The sequence below is a fragment of the Nicotiana sylvestris genome, chromosome 6 (genome assembly GCF_000393655.2).
Source record: "Nicotiana sylvestris chromosome 6, ASM39365v2, whole genome shotgun sequence".
In the NCBI taxonomy this organism is placed as follows: Eukaryota; Viridiplantae; Streptophyta; class Magnoliopsida; order Solanales; family Solanaceae; genus Nicotiana; species Nicotiana sylvestris.
Window position 1 is genome coordinate 172,172,187 of NC_091062.1, and position 21,897 is coordinate 172,194,083.

The following is a 21,897-nucleotide window of genomic DNA, read 5'->3' on the forward strand; positions in this document are numbered from 1 at the left end:
TAACTATAGAAGCAAGAAAATCACCAAAAAGTTCAATTTCACCAAGGTTCAGACTGAAGAGTGAAGAGCATGAAACAAAGGCTGAAGGAAGCCCACCTGTTAATCGATTAGTTTAATGATCTAGCTCCTCAAGAGTCCAGATGGTTTTGTCTCTTTTTCTTAGTTATGAGCCTCCCAGTTTGGTTCGCAATTCAGGTCACTTTCTTGGCTTCTATTTTGTTTCTAAAAAAAAAAACTTGTGTTACTTCTTATTAGCTTATTTTGCTGCAGCATCTTGTTACTGTTTGGTTAACTATGGTATAAAAAGTTCTTGTCTTGTATTTAGTCAAATCTTTACCTGTTTTAACAATAGGAAGGAACTCTACTCTACTATTACAATAGGAAGGATCTCTAGTCTATTACCTTAGGAGGTTATTAATTAAAATTTGTATTGGTAACGGTCTTTCAATTGATTGTTTCCATTGCTGCTTATCTTAGACCTGGTGAAGCTGGTTCATAGGATATCATAGTTTGATGTAAGGTTGGGGATGTGTGTGCTGTGAGGGTCACTAGCAAATGGTTTGAATAAAGGGCGATCTGTGGATGCTAACTATTTCACCTTCTTTAACTGATTTATGGACTATATTTAAGGTCACAAACACGTTATAGATATACTGCCTAAGAGCAGCTACCCGGAAACCTGATGTGATCTAATTAAGTTTGTAGCAGTAGCTTGGAAAATTTAATAAATTGCACCATTCATGTTCACCAAGTAACACTGCAGTTTACATTGAGCGAAGAAACTTCTTAGAAATTGTTTAAGGTTTTTTCTTGGGTCTTTCGATATGGTAAGTAGTTGAATGCTTACCTTTTATGTCATTCTATGAGCATCGTCTAAAACTTATTTCCATGCCTTTTGGTTGCAAAGTAGCTACAAAAGCAGGCAATCTGAAAAATACGATAGAAAACCTACTACATCAAGTTAAACAACATTCATAATGTAAAAATTATTTACACTACCAACGTATATAAGTTAAATCCTATAAAAGATGTTAAGGTACATACAAATTTAGTAAGGGATCCAACACAAGGTAGTGAATTATATCTGAAAAAAATGTAATTCTCCAGCATGGCGCCAACCATTGTCATCTTTCTATGGCTTCGTTGCATCTAGACCACCTACCTGTATGTTTAGTGCATAAAATTCATCAACTTTGATAGCAGCAATAAAGGACAGAGTTACGGTACAAATCAGGGCTTGTTTCTTCCAACTATATGTAACATATTCATTATTATCTAAAGTATAAGTTCCTGTATAATAACTTTTCTTTTCTAATTCTACCGTTTCCCTGATGTTTTCAGATTCTTCTTTATCACAAAACTTAAATCTACTAGGAAGCCAGTTGTTTCTAGATTGGTGGACAAAACTGAGCGGGCGCTAGCATGGAAACTAAAAGCAGCAGATCAATTATATTAATGAAACCAAAGAATTCTAATACCAAGCAGATCAATCATATCAATAAACTCAACTACTGAGTAGTGTTTATGCACATCAGGCTTTATCAAATATGGAACCTAGGATGCTCAACTTTTTCATTCAATTGAAAAAGCACTTTACATTAATCAAAGAAATAGAGTACATCCCTACAATCATTTTACAGAAACATGTATTGTAAAACTGATGCCACTCATCGATGTCCCAAAAACACACACAACAAGTCACCTTTCTCTGTAAGGAGTTTTAATAAACTATAAGCATATACAATATATTTTTTAAACCAAAAAGGGACTGCACCTGAGATTATTCTGGTCCTAGGCTGCCTACGTACCCCACCAACAACAAATCGTAAAAAGGAGATCAAACGAATGATTCAAGAGCATGTACGCCGTCCAACGCAAGCTCGGATTCTTGACCAGACAACTTCTCACAAAATCTTTTGCCTCAGCTGACAGTTTTCCATTCTCAAAACTTGGTTCCTCATACCCAATTCGGTGTAACACATCATCAACCTTTTCATCACAATTGGATGATTCCCACAGCGATGTCCTAGTGATCAGCTCATATATGGTGCACCCAAGAGCCCAGATATCCGCTTATGGATCGTACTCCTGCTTAAGCACGGATTCAGGTGCCATGTACTTTTAGTTCCCTACTTTTGTGTCCAATTCTCTTCCAAAGTCATAGCAAGCCCAAAATCTGCGATCTTTGCAATCTTTGTTATATCATCATCAGTAGGAGTAACAAGTAGAGTATTGTGAGGCTTTGTATCACAGTGAATGATTCCTGCGGCTGAGTCCTAAAATGATGTTTTTGGTGTGTTTTTTTGAAAGTACAAGAGGGGGGCGGGGTGAATTGAAGCCAATTAAAAATCTTGGTTGACTAAGTGTAAGTTTAGTCAACTAGATTTTTCATAGTGAACAATTTCAGTAGAAATTAACCAAACAAACGGAAAGGTAAAGAAGGCACGACAATTTTTATACTAGTTCAGTACCGGTATATGTAATGCCCCGTGAATTTCCTACTCAGGACCCCGAATCCCATGGTGCCAAGTTAGAATCATGCGTTAGAGATGCATAAAACTCTTCACGGTGAGCAAGCTCGCCGCGGTTCGGACCTTTTTGGGCTGATCTATGATATAAAAATTCAAGAAATAATGTTTTCCAGAAAATACAATTCTGCGGTCGAGAATGCGGTCACATATCAGGTATGCATACCGCATAATTTCCGCAAAGTGAGTCAGTGTGTTGGTCAAACTTGAGGTCAAGTATGCGATCGCATAACCGATATGCGGACCGCATAGTTGTCGCACATTTCCCTTGGGATTTTGTGAGGGGCAGTTCTGCGGTGCATTATGTAACCGCAGAACGGGTATGCGGACCACATTTCTTCCGCATACCCAGGTAGTATGTTCAGATTTTGGGAGCACTTTTGCGGTCCATTCTGCGGGCCGCATTTCCACTTTGCGATTGCAAATGCGATTGCAGACCTGACTCGGGGCTCCAATTTTATAATTTTTAAACCCGACCCCTTATCGATATATTCGGTATTATAGCTCATTTTGAGCATATTTCCTGATGCTTTTAGAGAGAGAGAGAGAGAAGGTCTTAGAGAGGGAAGTGTTTCCCATCAAATTACTCCATGAAACCTTGCCAAATCTTTGAAGATAATCAAGTAAGGGCACCTAAATCTTCATCCCAAGAGGTAAGACTTCATTACCTCAGCTCTTATTCCTATGCTTAGCAATAAGGGATCACAAGTGAAGTAATTCATGAGTATAAAAATGAATTTCTTGCATGCATATCACACCATAGAATATTGGGAGGTAGTGAACTAAAAAGGAAAGCAATTGGGGTATAAAATAATAGAATTTCTCTCAAAAGGGCCTAAGATTACAATGCACCTTTAGTGTTTGATAGTATGCTCAAAACAAGCCAGAATCGCAATATCGTCTCTAATTCTCGATTTAATTTGTAATTCTTACACAATAGATTGAAGTGCTAAAAGTTCCAGAATTTTGTAAGGAATAAGGAAAGCTTTATTGAGGTATGTATGGCTAAAACCCCGTATTTTAGAAATTGAGCTTCATCGGTGTTTGTGTGGGCATGACAAGGTTAAAGTTGAATTGTTGCATTGCTTATTGTTTTACATGAGTTGGTATTGTAACCCTATGCGTGTGAAAAATGTGTCCCAACATAATCAACGTGCTATCTTGACAGCTTGAAAGGGGCAAAGGTATGGATTATGTATTGGAAATGTTTAGACCTTAAATTGAGATTGCAGCTGAATATATTGTGCTATCTACGTGAAATCTTATCTATGTTTACAATTTAAATTGCTCTTGTGTGCACCTACTGTCCTAACTGGCAAAGCTAATATTGAAAATTGAGAACAATGTAAAATGCGGCCTAATGCCAAGAATGATTTGATAAGTCATGGCCCGAAGTGCCTATGAAATGATATATGAGAAATGAATTGATTTATGAGAAGGGAACAATGCCTTGATGAGGCGACCTAGCCGATCGGGTCGAGATCGGACTCCGCTCAAGATAGCGGTGGTATTTGGAAAGGTATTTTGAATGAATTCCGGGAAAGAAGGAAAATGAGATTGTGATTGAAGCATATGTCTCAAATGAGGCAACCTAGCCGATTGGGTCGAGATCGGACTCCGCTCAAGATAGAGGTGGTATTGTGAACAATAATGAATTGTGTGAAATGCCCCAAAGTAAAAGCTATGGGAAAATAATGTGAAATTTATATGATTCTTTTATTTGATAATGTGGTGATCGTTTAAAGTTTTGAGTTATACTTGTGATTTCTTATTCTTGTATGAAAGTTCTTTCTAATTTGATGGTGTTTAGTTATACATACTAGTGCTATTCGATGGCACTAACGTCCCTTTTGCCGGGGGCGCTACATTCTTTTAAATGAATGTAGGTGGCTCCATAGAGGATAGTGCCGATCGTGTGTAGCAAGGCATCCTCTTCTCAAACTCTTGGTGAGCCTCTTACTCATTCAAGGGGTTTTGTGACATACCTTTTGTTATAGACGTCTCTTTTGAGGTATAGCCGGGGCCTTGTCGCCGGCGTTGTTATTGCTGTCTTGGGTATCCTTAGAGGCTCGGTAGACATATGTGTGGGTTATGTACGGTCGTTGGATGGGTCTACGAACTATGATGTAATTCAATTTCTCGTTTTGCTAAAGTGTAATTGTATTTAATCTTGGGAACTTAATTACAGATTAATGTTGTGATTTAAAATTGTAGAATGCACTATCTTTCCTCGTCTAAGCAAATGAATGAAAGCATGTTTTCCTTATTCGTATCGAGTTGGGTAGGAAGTGTTTGATAAGGCTTGCTCAGTTGGGTTTACTCGATTGAGCGCCGGTCGCGCCTCCCGAGGTTGTGGCGTGACAGTATGGTACCTACATCCAGTTCCCTTGGGTCACAAGGGTTCTCTTAGATCTTTGATAAAGGATTACAATAGTGATGGTTTTAGAATGTTCACCATCAACGATATTCAGCAACAATGGTTTTTGTAATGTTGACACAACTCTTTTTTGGTGTTATAACTCTTCCTATCTTTTGTGTCACTTGTAGACTTAAAATATAGTGTTTGTACTAAGAAGTAGAAAGGCTTAGAAACAGTTTGTATAGTTGCTTGAGTCATCTTCTTGAGATTGCCAGTCTTCTTATAGGAGAGTTTGAATAGCCGTTGTTGATTGATCTTTAATTGAGGCATAGAATCCTCTAAGAGATTTGACCTAAGGGATGCCTCCGAATCTTGCACATGGGATAAGCTGGATTTATTTACATCTTTACCCTTTCATATCCATATTTTAAGGAGTGATTTGTTGCTTCGATTCAGTTGATCAATCTTCTGATTCTAAGTTATTCCTTGAAGTATGGCCTAATATCTTTTAGCGGTTGCACTAGATATGTTTCCTTATTGAGAGAGCCTCGATGTCCTTTGATTGAAGCTGTAGTGTTTGGACTTGATTTTTTTTTCCTTTTTGATGGCTTTGACTTCCTTTGATTTAGCATTGTTCATGTTGTTGATTGATCTCGTTTCCTTTCTGATGTCCTTACTAGAAAGACTTTCCTTTAAGTAGTGCTACTTCTTAATTTCCTTCAATCAAGTAGATACAATTAGATTGCACTATTGTCACCATTGAAACTTATATGTAACAATCTCCTCTTTTTTGATGATGACAATCATGAGAGAGTAAACAAAGTATACTTTTCATTGCTTGAGATGCCTGCTCTCCTTAAGTTGTTACTTAGATTTGCTCATCACTGCTCCGCTTGAGTCGGTTCTCTGGTTTACTATTCAAATATTTCTCCCCCTTTGACATCAATCAAAAAGGAAAAAAATACAGACAAGATATACAAAATAAAGTGGATAACAGACATATAATAGACAGACTAGTTAGAGTATCAGAGGTTATATTTTCAACATAGGCACAGAGTGATGGTTCTTATAGCCCAGCACAAAGATAAATCACAAAATAAAAGCAAGCAAAAAATTATTTTTAACACACACACTACCTCAATTTCTCCCCAGAAAGTAATTCAAGGTTATTGATCACTTTGGTGCAGAAAGGGTCATAGGAGGTTTCAACTTCTTTGGTGATTTCGTCCATCTTTTCTGTCACTGAGTTGAATACCATGATCCCTTGCCTCTTCGTGGCTACCATCTCCATCCTGAGCTTGGCCACATCTGTACCTATTTCCTCGGTGACTTCCCTAATTTTGTCCACTTGTTCTTTCATTGCAATGAGCGGAATTTGTACCCCATTTAGATTTTGTTGAATTTGTTGTAGGTTGGTAGTGGTAGTCGACTGAGTCTTTGTTGGTGCAGAAGGTGCTTCAACCTGTACTGGAGCACTTTCAACTTTGGCACGTCTGACCCATCCACCGTCACTTAAGGTGTATCCCATTATTGTAAAGGCTGTCTTATCATAGGTACTGGTAATGTGCTTGGGTGAAAAAGGTGCCAAATAAACCTTCATGATAAAATATAAGCATATACATAACTCTATAGAGAACCAGGTTCTCTATCAGATTCAAGAATACACGCACGACAGTAAATAAATGACAAGAAGAATTTTATGTGGAAAATTTTCAGCTCAACGAGATTAAAAACCACGACCTACCCTTGTAGAATTTCAACTTCACTACTGAGCAACTTTTAGATTACAACCTATGCAACCTAGGAATTAAACTCTTAATCCCTCACTAAATTGTAATACTCTATTACAAGCCACTTTGCAATAACTCTATTACAAAGACTTTGCAACTTGACTAACTCTAGCCAAGACATAAACACACAGGTTTAAGGTTTACAAGGGTTTCTTAGGGAATGCTTGTTAAACAAGCGAGATAGGAATTTTCAATTTAAAAACTGTTACAAAGTTACAACTCATCTAAGGACATACAATAACTCCATGTGGGAACTGGTCTGTAGTTGTTTTGTTCTTTGTTCTTTGTTCTTGAAGCACTTGACACTTGCTTGCTGAATGGTCACGTGAGTGAGCTTGAGTAAAATCTCTAAGTGTTCAAGTGCATGTATTTTACCTCCCTTGATTGAATATATACATGTGTGACATTACTTACAATGATGTAAGCAAGGTAAGTAAAAAGACATCCCTAGAAAGTTGACTGCAACACTATTCCTGCATTGTAGCGTGTGCAGGCAACAACTTTCTAGGTGGAGAGTTGACTTTGTATAGTGTCCTCGGGAACTGGTAGGGACCTGTTCCCTCAACTGTTCCTTCCACTCTGAAGAGTTGAATCATATCCCATGCTGAATCCCAACTTGGAACCTTGTGATATTAAGGTCTTGTAAATGTGTAACAGGTTCCTTATCTGGTTCTTGGATAGTAAGTATGTTAGATCATCAAAACATAAAGCGAAGTACTTATGACCAAAGTACTTGTAACCTATCAATTTTCCACTTTTTGATGATGACAAACTCATAATTGAGAAACCCAGAAAAAGCCACATAGAACCAGGAAATCAAATCCTAAGTTTCCCTCTGAAACTCTGCATTCCCCTAAATCAATACCTGAAAATGTGTGAACCACAAAGACCTTAAGTTTCCCCCTGAAACTCTGAATTCCCCTTAATCAGTACCTGAAAATGAGTTCCCCCTGAATCTGTATTTCTCCCCCTTCAGATTATTATTCATTTATGCTCTTTATCATTCAATTAAATCTTTCCCCTTTTGGCATCATAAAAAGCACAGAACAAGTTAGTAGCATAATGAATTCTAGCATAGCTAACTCATGCCACTTATGTGCTCACAACATGATAGAAAACAGAAATAAAAGAGTAGCATCATAGATAGCAAAAAGGAAATCACTTTCATTAACCAGATTTGGACTTTTACAGGTCGGAGCAGAATCATTGTTTTAATCCATAGTCTAAAACAAACAAAAAAATAATTTCCAAAAACAACAAAACATCACCAAAAACAACTTAAGAACATAGACACTGAAAATTGGACACTGTGGGAATATTCTTTACGGAACATTGGAGGAAGGGGGCTTGGAAGAGGCAGCAAGGGTTTGGAGAACAAGATCCGTGCGAGCATTAGCGGACATTTTCTCATTGAGTAGTCTTTCTTTCAGGTCCTCCACCTGTTTCCTGAGTTCATCATTCTTCTTTGTTAGACGTGCAACTTCTGAGCTATGAGAACTACTAGAACCAGGTGCCTCTTGTAACTGGCTGAGCTGACTCTCAAGAATTGCTTTCCTAGCCTTCAACTTTCTAATCTCCTCTGTGGCACTATTCTGAGAATTTATCAGTTGAGAGATAGTGCAAGTGCTTCCAACTCCTCCAACCTTCTCAATGCACTCACACTCCTCAAGAGTAGTTTTTGAAAAGGATTATTTATTAGTGCCCACTTTGGCCTGTCCCAGAGGTACCTTTAAGAACTCAAAGACCTTTGTAAGAAGAAAACCATAGGGTAGTCCAGGATTCTCATCCTTAAGGTTTTCTACCTTCTACATATGCTTAATCATTATGGCAGGCAAATTGATGGTGGTAAAATTATCAAATATTTCCATAAGGAATAGGTTAGCTTTGGATGCAATAGATCTTCTTTCAGCACGGGGAAGCAACACCTTGTTAACCATCTCAAAGAGCAACTGATATACTGGAAAGAGTGCCTTTTTATGCACATGTTCTCCATGATGTATTGCCTTGTCCTTGACAATGGAATTTCTGAAGTTTGATGTATAGGCACCCTGAGCAGAAAATAGTATACCTAGAATTAACCCCAACAAGGCAGAGTCCATCACTATGTCCACCTCATTTATCAACACACAGATTTGATCACTATCTACTGTGAAGAGGTTGGTATAGAAACTCCGTACCTCATCTTCATACACTTTGGAAGTCATTTGTACACAGATTGGTCCATTGTTGAGAATCACATATGTCCACGAATTGTCTCATCCCAGCAAGTTCTAGAATATTGGAGGCAAATGTGCGGCCCTACAGTACTTTCTGATTTCTCAACTTCTTTTGTCAGAACTCAGAGTCTCACTAAAGTTTGCTTTCTTGATAGAACCAGGTTCCTCATCATCATCCATTTTTCTTTTTACTAACTTGTGAACAGACTTTCCCTTCTCCACTGACCTTTTCTGCATATATTCACCAGATTTTTCCACTTCTTCATCATACATGTCACCACTTTCTTTCACTATTTTATTACCAGAATTTTCAGCAACTTTTCACTGGAAGCAACATTAGCACTCTTGGAAGGACCTTCAACATTTGTAGAAGTGTGCCTTATAGATTGAGAGTGAGAGTGATTCTGCTTCGAGAACCTGTGGGTTAAGGAACTAGGTTCCTCTTCAGCTTCCTCATCCACATTTACCACTGGGATGACCTTCTCATGCACAACCTTTCCATCCTTTACTAGCCTTATCTTTCTTTTGCTCCTTTTACTTTTCTTAAAAGCAGACTCTAGAGCCTTCTTTTGCTACAACCGAGTAATGGGTCACTTAGGGGTTGACTCTGGAGCTGCAACTAGCTTACTTTTAGCCCTGATAAAGCTAGCATATGCCAAATAATCTGCATCTTCTTCACCGTCAAAATTCATCTCAGGCACCGCCATATTCAGAGGCTCAACATAGAAGTGGGGAGAAGGAACAGGATCAACACTGGCTTGGGGAGATGACCCCTGATCTGGATCCTCTGAGGAGGGATCAGGTTCATCACTTGGGACTCCAGTAGTGTCATCTTGAGTAGACTGTTCAAAAAGAACAAGTGCCCCTAGTCTTCTGTGGACTGAGGCTCTTCCCTTGAAACTCAAACACTCATCCACCTTCCTCTACAACAATCCCTTCTAAAGCAATGGAAAGAATATTTTCCATCCCCTCTTTCTTGTGGTTTCATGGAAATTTCAGTAGAAGAAGGAGAGATACCTGTAGAATCGTGGCCTGTCATGGTTGTCTCAGTCTCTTCATGACTAATCACTGAATTTTCACTCGAGTGCCCAACCATGGAGAGGGTTGATGATTCCTGAACAAGGTTTCCCTATTTACCCTTCTCATCCTATTGACTCTATTTGATCAGTGAGACTGGAGGAGGACAAACATTCTCAAACTTGCTCATATAAGGAGCAGACTCGGAGTGGGTAAGAGAGGAAGTGAAGTGTGGAGGAGACTCTGCTTTAGGGTTTGGACTAGTGATTATGTTGGGGGAGGAATTTATCGCTGGAATGCTGACTAATGAGGACTCAATCACGGTGTTGTCGGGCATACTAGAGGTTGCTTGATTTTCAGACATGGTGAGACTGTACTCACAGGATTGTGAATTGAGAAGAAAGAAGACAAGGAGAAGTTTTTAAGTTTGTAAGAGAAGGGTTGTGATGTTGATTTATTTATAATGAAGGACCGGTTCTAAAATGGCAGCAATCTTTTTGCTTGGGAAGTTGTATCGATCAGAAAAAGGTGTGACGCTTTTGATGAAAAGACACATCTTAAATATACTATCACGCTGATGATTATGTGGCATTGTTTTTGGTCCATTTTAAATTGTGTATGAAATAACAAAGAAGCTACTAACCTGTATCAGGAAAACCAGGTTCCTAATAGGTCTGGCAAGTGAGTTTAACCCCTTATTCAGCATGCACTGCAGCATCTGCTTCTATAGTCATCATGCATGTCTACCTGTAACGGTATAGAGGTGAGTTAGACTTAACCATAAAAACACTTTATCTAGCTTTTACCTGACTATGACTTTCATAACCAATCATAAGCAATTAGGTTCTCAATTGGGTTTTATCACCTCCTCTAGTGCAAGGCGATTTTTCTCAGAATGCTTTCTTCTCAGGGTTTTTGGTGAAGATGTCTGCAACTTGATCTTCAACAATCAATGTATTTGGCCCTCTTGAGTTGGACTCAAGTTCTTCCAATTTTCTGCTTGGTCCACAACATTTGAGCTCAACAAGAGGCTGATAACACATATTCTACTTCAGCTATTGAGAGGGCCATTGAATTTTGCTTCCTTGAGCCTCATGAGACAATACAGGAACCAGAGAATGTCCCATTTCAGGCGAGATTTTCCTATCCATTACTTGAAAGATAGTAGAGAACCAGCTTCTGCGTTCCTCTAAGATATCTCAAAATGCTTACACTAGCCTTCAGATGAGAATCCTTTGGATTTGACTGAAATCTTGCACAGAACCCAACTTTTAGCACGATGTCTGGTCTACATGTAGTGAGATACAGGAGTGATTCAGTGATGTTTCTATGCATGGTTTGATTTAGAGGAGAACCAGGTTCATCCATATCTGGGCGTGTAGCTGTGGCAATGGGAGTACCGATGACCTGTGATGCTTCTATGCCAAAACCTTTTTCAACAACTCGTTTTTCAGCTTCTGTTATTATAGATACGGGACCGGGTTCCTTGCTTGAATCAATGAGCATTCTCTACCTTGATCAGTATTTCTATTCTCTCTTGAGACGAGTACATCAGGAAGATTCCTCCATCTCTTTTACCATCAAATTTTCAAAGCTGATCCTTCCCATTGTTGAGAGCATAACAATTGTACCCAGATATCCTCAATTGAGTCAGCAACTTTGGTCAAGATGTTTGGAATCCCTCTATCAAATAATATTGACCATGACCAATCTTCAAGAGTCACTTTCTTCTTTTACACAACTCTGTTTGTCTTTTGTTCCTTGATACTCAACTTGGTCAGATCACGAACTAGGTCCTTCAGGACCATTTTATTTAGTGATGAAACACCTACATATCCCGACCTTCTATCCCATAGTTCATCATTGTTTTCAACAACTCTCAACCAACTTATATCACCGTTTTACAAAGGCTCAAACCCAGTAACATAAGTATTATTTTATCTTTTGGTTACAGCATCACCTCACCAGTCACATGTTTTGAGATTGCGTATATCCTGGACAATAATTTCACTTTATTTCCCTTGACACATAGCTTCCAACTCCTAAAGTGTACCCCTTTTAGCTATTTTCAAAAGGGTACACTTTTTTCCTTGCAAGGCTTTAAGTGAAGGAAATTGATCGTATTTTCATTCATGTGCTTTGAGTAGCTGTTGTCCATATGCCATTGTTGGCTGCTCACCTTCATTGCTCTCTGCACAAGGAAATCAAGGGTTAGATTTAGGAACCCAAACGAGTTTGGATCCCTTGTTAAGAGAGAAGGGATGAATGAGTGCTCTCTTAGTCCAATCAGGCAAAATATGTTTCCTATTTTACTGACCAGGTTCTCTAGCAGTAGTTACTCTCTCAGCAAAGACTTTATTTTTCTTATGAGACTAAACCCTGGCCATGCAGTTTTCCTTGAGGTGCCCATTTTACCACAGTGGGTACATAGCTAGTTGTCAGTTACAATAACGTACTTGCTATGAGGGTTGTGAGGAATTTTTTCCCTGTGAAACCCAATCCCTACGTGTTTCCCCCGTTGTTGGTGTACATGGTAGTGATGGCATCAGAGGACCAGGTCCACTTAAGCGATTTTTTAAGGTCACTCTTTAACTTCCCTAGTTCTTCCTAAAGCTAATGCATCTTATTATTAATGAGAATATGGTTTGCATCAATTAGCACATTTGCTAATGACATGAGCTTTTTAGGAGAGTAAGATTTCAGATTTCTCTGAACATCCAAAAAGTTTACCTCATTGCCGTCATCATCTTCATCGTTATCAGATTGAGCCATTAGAGAAAAGATAGAATCATACTCAGTTTTTTCATTTTCCACTGCCATCATTGAACTACCACCATGGTTGTATTTTTCTTCAGATTCACTAGAGGAGTCTCCCCATGTAGCAAGAGCTTGCTTTACAACATTGTCAGCATCATTCTTCCTCTTGAAGAATTTGTCAGGAACTTGGTTCCTCTTGGTTGTTTTGTCAAAGTTGTTATTGTACTGATCTTGCTTTAGGAGAGGGCAATCCTTAATGAAGTATCATGGCTTGCTACATTCATGACAGAGGTCATAATTTCTTGGCTTGCTAGAACTTCCCCTTTTTGGAATGCCTCCATTCCTGCGAACCATCTTCTGGAATCCTCTTGTCAAGTAGGTTGTGTCCCCGTCTTCACCGTTTAAGTCATTACTGTCCGTCTTGAGGAACATGTTCTTTTCCCTCTTGGGCTCTCTTCTTTCATTTTCCTTCTTCTTATTCATTTCATAAGTTTTTAAGTTTCCAACAAGTTCATCCATGGTCAGTATCTGCAAGTCCTTAGCCTCTATAAATGTGTTAACTTTGCTTTCCCAAGAACTGGGTAGTACACTAAGGATTTTTCTGAAAAGCTTGTTTCTCGGAATACTTTCACGAAGAGTGTGAAGCTCATTGATAATTGAGGTGAATTGAGTATGAATATCTTGGATGGATTCATTATCTTTCATTCTGAAAAGCTCATATTCAATTGTGAGCATATCAATCTTGGATTGCTTCACCTGTTATTCCCTCGTGGGCTATCTGAAGAGCCTCCTAGATCTCCTTTTCTGATTGACATGCTGATATCCTATTATATGCATTAGGACCAATGCCACAAACAAGGATTTTCTTGGCATAAAAGTTCTTTTGTATGGCTTTTCTATCAGCGTCATAGAATTCTTTCCTGGTGTTAGGGATGACTATACCTGATTCACCAAGATTCTTGGTAGGGACAAAGGGTCTATCACATATAACATCGCATAGCTTAGAATTTTCAGCCATGATGAAGTTGTGCATCCTCATTTTCCACCATCCATAATGTTGTCCATTGAACCTAGGTGGTCTGTAAGTAGACTGGCCTTCTTCGAAGTTTGGAGGAGAAGTCGTGAGGATCCTTTCTAGGTGTTAATCTGATAGAAAGAACCTGCTCTGATACCAATTGATAGAATATAAGGGTCTTCCAAACTCTATAGTGAACTAGGTTCTCTATCAGATTCAACAGTACACGCACAAACAAGCACGATAGTAAATAAATGACAAGAGGAATTTTATGTGGAAAATTCCTAGCTTAACGGGATTAAAAACAATGACCTACTCTTGTAGGATTTCAACTTCACTACTGAGCAACTTTTAGATTACAACCTATACAACCTAGGAATTAAACTCTTAATCCCTCACTAACCTGTAATACTCTATTACAAGCCACTTTGCAATAACTCTATTACAAAGACTTTGCAACTTGACTAGCTCTAGCCACGACTTAAACACACAGGTTTAAGGTTTACAAGGGTTTCCTAAGGAATGCTTCTTAAACAAGCGAGATAGAAACTTCAATTTAAGAACTATTACAAAGTTACAACTCAATTAAGGACATACAATAACTCTATGTGGGAACTGGTCCGTAGTTGTTTGTTCTTGAAGCACTGGGCACTTGCTTGTTGAATGGTCACGTGAGTGAGCTTGAGTGAAATCTCTAAGTGTTCAAGTGAATGTATTTTACCTCCTTTGATTGTATATTTACATGTGTAACATCACTTACAATGATGTAAGCAAGTAGGTAAAATGTCTTCCCTAGAAAGTTGGCTACAACACTTTTCCTGCACTGTAGCGTATGCACGAAGCAACTTTCCAGCAGGAGAGTTGACTTTGTACAGTGTCCTCGGGAACTGGTAGGGACCAGTTCCCTCAGTTGCTCTTTCCACTATGAAGAGTTGAATCATATCCCATGCTAAATCCTTACGGAACCTTGTGATCTTAAGGTCATGTAAATGTGTAACAGATTCCTTATCTGGTTCTTGGATAGTAAGTTTGTTAGATCATCAAAACATAAAGTGAAGTACTTATGACCAAAGTACTTGTAACCTATCACTTCATAACTTCAAGAATATGTGAGATTAGCAAACCATATGGTAGACAAGCAACATAAGAGGATATGTCCCTAATAATTTCAAGCATATACTGACGAATCCACACAAACCAATCAAGTCTTTTATTGTTCACAAAATAGTGAAGAACAAAAATATCTCTAGTAGTCAAAGTACTGAGGGACCCAGTTCTAGGAAGTAAATTGGTGGCTATCATGTGGGCTAAAACTCGGTGTTCAAACTTGAGATTTTTAGGACCAATGTCAGGAGGGTTATCAGACAGAAAGGCTTTTTCCTCTTCTAAGAAAACATCAAAATCTTTTGGCCAGGGATTTTGCACAAAAATATCTTACCCGTGAAAGTTAGCAGAAATTATCTTCTCAAATTAATAAGAGTCAAGAACAATTCGAGTACCTAAAACCATGGACTCTAAGTCATCTTTGTCATTAACAAATAGATTGGCATAGAACATTCTCACAGGCTCTTCATACAAAGAATTTCCAATAGTATCAAATAGAGAAGAAAGTCGCTAAAAGTCAAAAATAGCAATCACATCATAGTGCAGATTTTTCATAAGAGAGAGACTTACAGAATGTCCATAAGCCATAGATTTTGACTTATAGGACTTGTTTACCGTGAAAATGGTTACAACAATTAAATTTGTAAATGGGATTCTAAAAATACGTTATCTGTTCTCGAGCTAGTTGTTGGAATGGTTGATGCTAAGAATGTGAAGTTTAATGATGAAATGCAAGCTAAAACGAGGCAGTAAACAAACCGAGAAGCCTGTTACCCAGATGCAGGACTGGTCAATGGGGGACCTCAGGGTCGAAGTTCGGGTCGAGCTCGAGCTATCGGGGACGATCGGGAATGGGATAACAGTTAAGATATGATTAAATAAATCTCTTTATGGCCAATATCGAGCGATAAGATGAATAACAAGTAAGAGAACGGTGAATATTAAAGTAGCCTCGGGCTAGTGAGAACAAGAAAATTAGAAAGAAAAGAGAGAGAGATAGAGAGAGATAGAGAGAGAGATATTATTGATCTTATGGAGAGATGGAGCAACATCAGCCTGCTATAAGGTAGTGCGAGTTCCCTTTATATAGAAGAGGAACCCGACTACTAGTAAATGGGCTTTAACTATAAGTATAGAGATGGGACGGCTTGACGCGATGCCTCAGCATAGGCTTTGGATAGGCCGGCCCTATCAGACTTAGCTGTGTGCCTTGGAAGCTTCCCCTCTATCATGGCTTCGATCTCCATCTTCCCTGAGTCGGGCCTCGACGAGCCTCGAGGGAGGGGATTCGGTCGTGGCTCCACACCCTCGGGGTCTTGAGGCATTCTTCCGGAATGTCTTGATAGCGAGACATTATGTCCTCTGATTTTCACCGCACACAGATAGTCTCCGCATTTCCCAAAATGAAGTGAATGGAAATGATTCTGACACTTAACTTCTCGAGCTTCTTACAAAGACGTCACACTAGTGATGCAACCTGTGGCACGAGCTTTGTGGAAACCAGGGCATACCATGGATCGGTGTATTTCTACTTCATTCGATATGCTGTCGATTCCTGTTCTCCAAGGTAGCTGTACCACTATTGATTCAGTTTTTCAAGAATGCAATAACTACATCCATTGGTCAATCTTCTAAAGCCTCGGTGACCATGTCATAACCCCCTATAAATGAGGGTGCCTTGGCGTTGCTTTTCCTATCCCAACGCCTTCGCTGGCTTATTTGCCCATTCCTTCTTATCATTTTCTTCTATCCTTGAACATCATGCTTGGGGATCATGGCCTCAAGGCCATTTGGTGGAGCTCCCTTAGATTGTGTTGTGGTCTTTTGCTGGGGCTTCTTTTTGTCGAGCATAATCATGTTGTCTTGTTGCTACTGTGGTTGTTGACATGTTTTCTGTGGCTGTTGCTGTGGGCCCGAGGTGGTGACGGATGGGGCCAACTTTCCTTCTTCGCAGAAAGCTCTTCGGATTACATACCGCTGCTCAAAAGAGGGCTCGGATTATACACCGCTGATTACCTTCATACCCCGGCTCGATGTGGTGTTTTGCCTCGAGCTGGGGGCTTGCACGGCTAGACGTTCCAAGAAGGATTCTAAGTAGTCATGAGCGGGACCGAGGCTTTTTCGGTCCGTTATCTCTCTGAGGTTCTCTTGGCTAGCGAGGGTCCTTGAGCTTCGGAGAGATATGGTGTTTTTTTCATCCCTCCCTGCTACTCACCTTGTCCCTTGGGGATATCAATGTGGAAGGCTGGGATGGAGCTGCCGAGGATGTGCATCCGAAGGCACCTGTTGTAGGAGGCAGACCTTCGAAGGTGGACCTGTCTTCAGGCTTTTACTTCGCGTGTGCTGTCACACCTACTTTTTCTACCTACACCCCGCAAAGGGTATAAAGGAGTTTTTCCAATTAAAGGACAATCGGGACGGGATTTAATTATTAAGATTTTAGAGTCTCCACTTGGGAGATTAATGGTGTCCCAAGTCACCGGTTGAATCCCAAACCCGGGAAATATATGACTCTGTTAACAGTCCGCGAACCAGAAATCCGAGTAAGGAATTCTGTTAACCCGGGAGAAGGTGTTAGGCATTCCCGGGTTCCGTGGTTCTAGCACGGTCGCTTAATTGTCGTATTTGATTTTATCTAATTTCAATACATGCTAGCTTATGTGCCTTTTATTTAATTTTGAACCGCTTTTATTATAATAATTTTTTTTTGAAAAAAAAAATTGCGACGTCGTGAAAACGCATTTCGAACCACGTCGCAATCAATGCACCCGTGGTTATCAACACATTTCGACTTCGTCGAGATTTGGATTTGAGTCGCATTGATGCGCACCCCAGTTTAAGATGGTTATTTAATTAAAATCGCGCCTAAACATTCTAACGTAATATTATTTTGCAGAAAAGCCGTGAAGTTCGCTAAATGGCCCTCCCAAATTCTAATCATTTTTAATAACCATTTATTGAGGGCCCCACATTTATTTATTTGTGCGGTGAGGCTCGTCTCAATTTGTGAACCTTTTTTCTATCATTATTTATTTTTAGGAATTACGACGTCATGAAAACACGTTTCAAACCACGTCACAATCAATGCAACCGTGATTGTCCACGCATTTTGACTTCGTCGAGATTTGGATTTGGGTCGCATCAATGCGCACCCGAGTTTAAGAAGGTACTTTAAGTAAGTCGTGCTTAAAGGTTCTAACGTATTGTTATTTTGGGGGAGGTGGTGAAATTCACTAAACAACCTTTCCAAATCTAAATTGTTATTGATTAAAGCCAGCACTTTGTCGAATTGGAATTTGAACACCCAGGAAGAAATGCTAAACGAGTGGGCTCTAAGCCCCTAAGGCCCAAAATCTTGCCATTGCACATGCTGCAGGCACATGCCTTTAGAACGCTAGGCATTAGGTATAAGGCAGGCCCAAAATTTTAATTAACAGTCGTACAGCCCAGGGATCGAATCCTTGGGCACCCTTTGATTAAACTAATTTCTCAAGACTTGATGCAACTAGGCCCTAGTTCGATTTATCATCTAACCCAAATCTGGGCTGCCTGCTAGTACGCCTGGCCCAAAAATGGCCCAGTATGAAGCTGTTGGTTGTACAATTCATATTAGTCCAAAATTAAAAGCAGTCATGTGTACTGAACTCAAAATCAATTACCACTTTGCAATTTTAACTTCAGCAGACTGTGGAACTTAAACAAACTGAAAACCAATTTCATAAACATGAAGTGCACAGTCTAAACAGTCCACATCCCTGACTACATACATGAATTTAAATACCAAGTGCTCACTTACTAATTAAAATGATCAAACTCATGCTTGACAGTTTATCAGTCTCGATTATACAAATCAGTTATTGGCTCGAATCAACACCAACTAAATCAATTATTAACAGTCAGACAATTTAAACAAACTCAACTATGAAAAGGCAATCAACAGACAATGTTTCCAAAGGCAACAGAATTCCAGTAGCATTCTCATTTTCTCCACTTCAACTTGGAGTTACATAGATGCCAGTCAAGGAAATGTACCTGGAAAGTGAAATGGAAATAGGGAAAAGGAGAGGAATCAACTACTTTCAACAGCAGCAGCAACAAACCCAGCAATGTTATACCACAGAAATACAGGCAGATTGCTTTGAAAAACCAGAAATATAAGCAGACTCCCACAGATCAGTTTAACATACTTCAAAACATAACCCTGACCCTCACAGCTGCACCTAAGCACCTTTGGAGTAAGGCTAAACCCAAAACCCAAAAATTGAAATCCAAGACTAGTGATGAAACTGTGAAGTTATATCGGATTTCTCCATTGTTGATGTTTTTGTTTTTCTGAATAATCTTAGAATTAAAATGCTAACTGAAATCAAAAAAAAAAAGCAAGGAAGAACTGAAATTGAAAACTCAGTGCTCAAAGCAGAAAATGGAGAGCAGACCCCTTTTCCCAAGGCATTTCATACCCTTTTATAAGCAACCCCAAAGAGAATAGATTAGGTTCTGATTTGCCAATCAGTCCCTCCCTATTTTCAGTTTGGTCCATCTAGTTTTATCTTGCTAAACAAGTAACTGCACTACAATTATTAAAATCTACACTTGTACCCCATTCTAGAAGGACCTAAGGTATTCCTCTACCCATACAATGCCTATACTGCCCTTCCCTATACCTTGATATTACTATTCCTATCAGAACTACCATTTTCCATACCCAGATTACCCCTGAAAGCCTTTCAAAATCACTGAACCTACCCTCATCCTTAACAGCTATACCCAATACCCTAGCCCAATCTGAAACTAACTGAAATTAATTAACTAGCATTCAGAAACTAACTAATTAGACTAACCAAAACCAATTCTGTTCAATTATACCAACTCAAACAGGCTAAACGAAATTAAACTGAGCTTAAGCTACCATGATTAATATTAAGTGAACTTTAAACTAATTCTTAAACCATGAACTTACAATCATTCAACCAAATATCAAACTCAGAATCAACAGTAATTAACAGAACTTAAGCTAATACACTTAAACCATAAAATTAACAAAACAATTAACGAAACAAAACCGTAAAGAATACTTCAAACATGCGAGTAAAAAGAAGCAGTAAAAAAACTCACAGAGGCAATAGGGACTCCACCCAGTCAGAAATATCTGAATCCGTTCAGATTTTTGATGCGTAACATCCCTAACCATGTGTTCTTACAAGAGAACACATGGTTAAGGATACTACGGTTCGAAATCAAAAGGATTTGGTTTTAGGGTTTGGCCAGAAATTCTTAGATCTAAGATTCGGGTCGTTTCATGGTGATTTGAAAGAAAACAACCACGGATTAGTGTTGAGGAAGGGTTGGGGGTTGTGGGGTGTGATTTTGGACTGACTTGGAGGAACTTGTCACTTGGCCGGAAAACTTCAAACCAAGATTCGAAGAGTTCTGGCCTTATTCGAGGTAAACCAGTTGGTGCAATGAAAAGAGGAGGGTGGGGGGGATCTGTGGTGTTAAACTCAGGGTGAACGGTGTAGTTTGTGTTCACCGCCGGCGAGGGATTTAGGGGCGGCGCGGATTAGGGTTTGAGGAGAAGGGGTGGGGTGAGGAAGATGAGGAAAATGGGGGTAGGGGGGAAAGGTTCGGACACTTAAATACTAAGAACCTCGTTAGTTCCGGACCGTTGGATTAATGAGATCCAACGGTCCTGATCCAGGGACCCCGAAACGACGCCGTTTTGTCTAGAAGGGGGGGGGGGGCAGACTGGGTAGGGACTTGGCCTGGACTGAATTGAGATGTTTGGGCCTGAAATGTTTTAATGCATTTGGCCCAAATTTTGGGTCTTAAATAAGACCACTTTTATACTCTTATTTTCTTTTTTTATTTTATTTTCTTGCTTTTACAATTTTTATAATAATTTTTATAATTTTTATAAAGATGTAAAACTTAACATGAAATCCTGATTGTTTTAAAACAAAGACTAATTAATTCCTAAAATTGTTCAAAAACTATTTTGTGACAAATTCTCAATAAAATCATTAAGAATGCAAAAGTGAACTATTTTTTGTGATTTTTCATGTTTTGTTCTAAACAAATTAATCCTTAATTGATACTAAAAATATAAAACTAAAACCTAAATGCAAAAATGCATATTTTTGTATTTTATAAAAAATTAACACGCACAAATAAAATGCAACAATTATCAGAAAATGACGCCAAAATGCACAAAAATTGTAAAAATAAAGAAAAATTATTTTGTTTGGTATTTTGGGAATTATTCATACATAGGGCAAAAATCACGTGCTCACAGCTGCCCCTCTTTGCTCGGAAACGCGAAAGGTTTTCGGGCAAAGACAAGTGAGCAAATACGAGCGATTTTTGCCCGTTTGAAAATTCCGCGCGAAGCATTTTTGAAAAGTTTGACCGCATCTTGCTTCGGAGGTTTCCTACATATCCTGGGCTAAACAGGAATCAGGTCAGTGTAGTTCGAGAGTGTCTGGTAGCTGGGACTACCAGGAACTGTGATTGCACTGCGCTTGCTGCTATTACTGCTGCTGTTGCTGCTTGCTGACCTCCCTCATTACATCATGTCAAAGATAAAAGAAACTAAACCAACTATGCTCTATGAATTACCAAAAATCCTATCTAAATTCTTCAAACTTGCTCTTGTACTTCCTTGTTGCCTTGTTGTCTTGTGTTTCTTTGTCGCCTCATTGTCTTGTTCTTTCTCGATAAAAATCCATATTGCCATTCCCTTAGGCGGGCTCCCAACTTCCGAACCTTGAACTGTGTGTATTCCTCTATTACACAGGCGGGCTCCTGACTTCTGAAACTTGAACTGTACGTATTCCTCTGTTATACAGGTGGGCTCCTGACTTCTGAAACCTGAACTGTACGTATTCCTCTGTTATACAGGCGGACTCCTGACTTCTGAAACTTGAATCGCATGCCTCTATTCTTCAGGCGGGCTCCTGTCTTCAAAATAAACAAAGAGATTGATTGAAAGCTAAAATTGAATTATATCACCTATGTTCTCCAGGCGGGCTCCTGATTTCGACTGCTAAAATATTTAACACCTCCATTTTCCAGGCGGGCTCCTGACTTTTGAACCTAAAATTAAAACTACTCC

General features: G+C 39.2%; 1 pseudogene; it reads right to left on the reverse strand.

Moving 5' to 3' along the window:
• Nucleotides 1–1,137: 1,137 nt before the first annotated feature.
• The window catches only part of LOC138871690 (mitogen-activated protein kinase kinase kinase 20-like), a 53,693-nt pseudogene continuing 32,933 nt past the window's right edge, over nucleotides 1,138–21,897 (reverse strand).